Below are 4,319 nucleotides of genomic sequence, written 5' to 3'. Positions count from 1 at the left end.
ATTAATCCTCAAACTAGATCTTGCTATTATAATTTGCTATTATTTGTCACAGTTTATTATTCTGTTATATACTGTGCTGGCTGAAAAATTACTGCTTGGCTATCGCCCATGGGAACATAACACTCTAATAATAAGCTTTCTGCTTCTGTACTCCCGCTTGCACAACCGACCTGTGGGTTGACAGTTAGTAAAAAGAAGAAAAACAGACTTGTGTGTTCAAACAGAATAAAGAATAGGGGTTTAGGGCTTAAAAACCTTGTACCTCTACATTTCGGGGCTGCTTAATTTGGGGTCTGCGTACCCTTGGCAGACCCAACTGGCTGAATAAAGAGTGTGTTTCCTATAACTCCCTGATTTCTGGTGGTCTGTGTGTCTTTCGGGGGCTGGCATCTACATTTGGAGGCTCCAGCGAGATGTCAGGGAGTGGCCCTGAGATCTAAGACCAGACTAGCCTCCAAAGCAGTTGCTGTCCCTGCTATGGACTCAAAGGGGTGGCCACCCTGAGACGTTCCAGGGCCCTTGAACACCATGTCGGGGTCAATGCGATCGTCAAGGACGCAACCTCTAGGATGCACTCTTTGTTCCTGATCCTGCTGGGAATCTTCAAGGCCTCAGTGTCTAGATAAAAAGATACCTTTCTGTTGACCGGTCGTTGGGGGTCCCTGGAGAGACTGGACGCAGTCATATCTCCGGACTATGGTCAAGCTGCAGGACGCCGCCTCCTGTGCCGTCATTGGGTTCTGTCTATTGTCTTTGGTTTTGTTTATGTTGTAGGTGGTGGACCTCTCTGGGTCCACCTACACCCCAGTAATTGTTCTCGTCTGAGTGTCTGTCTTGTGTTTTCCACACAAGTGATGGTGGGAGGCCCAAGTTCACAGAAGACACCTTTGGAGTGTCTCCTGCAACATTTTAAAGAAGGGTTTGTAGAGGGAGCTGACTATGGCATGAAGTTTTCTCTAGGCAGACTAAGAACATTGCGTGAAATTGAGTGGCTGTCTTTTGGTATAAACTGGCCTCCAAAGGGTTCTTTTGACAGGGGTTTAGTGGGGAATGTTTGGAAGATTGTCACAGGAGACCCGGGACATCTTGATCAGTTTCTCTACATTGATCAATGGTTAAACCTTGTTCAGAACCCCTCTCCTTGGCTCCGCCAGTGTGCCCTTTCTCTTTCGGCGTGAGTCTTAGTTGTGGGCACCCCGAAATATATGGCAAACCAAGACAGTCCAGTCTCTCAGTCCTCCAATCTCCACTGGAGGACAGTGACCTTCCCCCACCCTATAATCCAGGACAACAGAGGCCAAATAGCAACACCTCACCTCCTCGGATGCAGGCTGGTAACCCCTATGGACCTCCTGCTCCCACTCAGGGTGGGGCACCAGCCGATACCACCACCCTAGCCATCCTCCCCTTGCGAGAAGCACCACCCCAGGGACATCACACAGACAGGCCCTTTATGGTTTATGTGCCTTTCTCGACTAGTGACCTGTACAACTAGAAGGCACAGAATCCGCCTTTATCTGAGAAACCCCAGGCATTAATGGGACTCTTAGAAAGTGTCTTTCAGACTCACCGCCCCACCTGGGATGATTGCCAACAGCTTTTAGTTACCCTCTTCACCGTGGAAAAACGCGGACACATTTGGGCTGAAGCACAAAAGATAGCTGCAGGAGGAAGGAAAGTCAAGGAAGCACGGGAACAGACTGAGGAGGAATTTCCCTCCACCCGCCCTGACTGAGGACACAATTCTCTGGCAGGGAGAACAGCATTATATGGGTACCATCAGATTCTAATTAGGGGAATTAGGATGGTGCTCAGATTCTAATTAGGGGAATTAGGATGGTGCTCGTCAGCCACCTAACCTTTCTAAGGTAGCTGAAGTTATACAGGGACCTCAGGAATACCCCAGAGCATTTCTTGAATGACTATGGGAGGCATACCTGGTATACACCCTCATTGATCCTGAGACCCTGAGAACCAGCGGGCAATTAATGTAGCCTTTCCTATAGGCAGCCCCTGATATCCAGTGTAAATTACAAAAAATTAGAAGGTTTTGCAGGGATGAATCTGTCCCAAGTTTTTGAGATAGCCCAGAAGGTGTTCAACAACAGGGAGATACCGGACGACCCCAAATGTATGGCTAAAATCCAAAGCTACTGTCATCAACCCAGCCAATCTGTTGCCAGATCCAGACTCCGAGACCCCTGTTCATGACTGCATAGATTTCACCGATGCTGTGTGTTCCTCACGGCCAGACCTCAAAGACTCCCCTCTGCCTGATGCTAATAAAGTTCTGTTCATGGACAGGAGCAGCTTCATGCAGGAAGGAAGAAGGTATGCTGGGGAAGCAGTTGTAACTCTAACTGGCACCATCTGGTCACAAGCTCTTCCCCATGAGACTTCTGCTCAAAAGGCAAAACTCATCGCCCTCACTGAGGCACTAACATGGGGAAAAGATAAGGCAGTCACAATATACACAGACAGCCGATACACCTTTGCCACTGCACATGTACACAGAGCCATCTACAAGGAAAGAGGGCTTTTGACTTCAGCTGGGAAGGACATCAAGAACAAGGGAGAGATCTTAGCCTTACTTGAAGCCATATGGATGCCTAAGGCTCTTGCTATTGTTCTTTGTAAAGGGCATCAAAAAGGGAATAGTCCCGAGGTTGAGAGAAACCGACGAGCAGATGCAGAGGCAAGAACAGCGGCCACAAGGCCAGGGGAGGCCCCACCACATCTCCTGACTGTTGTCTCTTACCCAGAACTGCCTCTGTCTCTGATCTATATGACGGAAGAGAACATGTATTTTCAAGATAAGGGAGACACTAGGAACTAACAGGGGCAGTGGACGACCCCAGATGGAAATATCGGGCTCTCACGGCCCTTGGAAGGACTCTCCTCCACCACCTACACCAGATCACACACCTAGGGTGAACTAAGATGCTCCAGGCTTTAGACCCCTACTTTCACTTGTAGAAGGGAAAAGAACTCCAGAGGAGATTGCCTCATGATGCCCGGCTTGTGCTCAAGTTAATCCAAAGAAGGGGAAGATAGAAGAACCTAGACATAGGGAAAGAGGAACTTATCCAGGGGACCACTGGGAAGTTGATTTCACTGAGATAACCACAACTATGGGGGGCTACAAATATTTACTTGTTTTTATAGACACCTTTTCAGGATGGGTAGAGGACTTCCCCACCATGAAAGAGATTGCCTTAGTAGTTTCTAAGAAACTACTACAAGAAATTCTCCCTCAATTTGGTCTCTCCGGAACTTTAGGATCAGATGATGAGCCAGCCTTCATAGCAAAGGTATCACAACAACTGGCTAGCTACCTAAATTTGCATCACTGCGCCTACCGGCTCCAAGGTTCAGGCCAAGCAGACCGAATAAATTGGACCCTAAAAGAGACATTAGTCAAGTTAGGATTAGAAACTGGTGGGACCTGGGGAGAACTTCTCCCCTTTGCTGAGCCAGGTGTACTCCATTTATTAATAGATTCACCTCATTTGAAATTTTCTTTGGAAAACCCCCACCTTTAGTACCTAGAATAGAAGATGAGAAAAAGTTAGAACTACGTAACCTTGTCTTACTTAAGTCTTTACAGGCCCTTCAAAGTGTACAGAAGGAGATTTGGTCCCAGGTTCGTGCTGCCCACTCAGCCCTGGGGGACGGACTTCCCCATCAGTTTCATCCTGGGGACTCTGTGTGGATCCGGAAGTTCACTTCCAAGGGACTAGAACCCAAATGGAAAGGACCCTTCGCTGTCTACCTGACAATGCCCACTGCAGTTAAAGTAGACAGCGTCCCATCATGGATTCATCACTTCCACGTGATGCACAAGAGTGGACAGCTCAGGAAGACGGGACCTTAAGACTAAGATTCAAGCATACATAAGTCTAACCTTCTGTTTCTTCCTTTTTTCCTCTTTAGCCCAAGCATACAGAAACATACACCAGCCTAGAGTATAGGAGCTTATAGTAACTGAGACCAGTGAAATCATTGCCCAGAACATCGCCAGCCACGGTACTCCAGAGATCTGAGTAAACTTGTGCCAGCTTGCCAGAGATCCCCTCGGGATCCTTCCTAGGTGGAAGAGCATATTTAGGCTACAAGGGGGGGACCCATCTGTGGCATATTATCAGCTGAGAAAAGCCTCTTAGAGATAGGACTCTATATTTGTCCTCAAGGACCTTACCCAGGGATATCTGGCCACATAGGTAGTATGGGACTTGGATGTGAGGCCCAAGGCCAATTTTCTTGTGCTAACTGGGGTTATGAGACTATTTCCACTATAGCTAATTATAAGAAACAGAATG

Source organism: Pteropus vampyrus, unplaced genomic scaffold (genome assembly GCF_000151845.1).
Source record: "Pteropus vampyrus isolate Shadow unplaced genomic scaffold, Pvam_2.0 Scaffold25, whole genome shotgun sequence".
NCBI classification, from domain to species: Eukaryota; Metazoa; Chordata; class Mammalia; order Chiroptera; family Pteropodidae; genus Pteropus; species Pteropus vampyrus.
Note: the sequence above shows the minus strand (reverse complement) of the source record.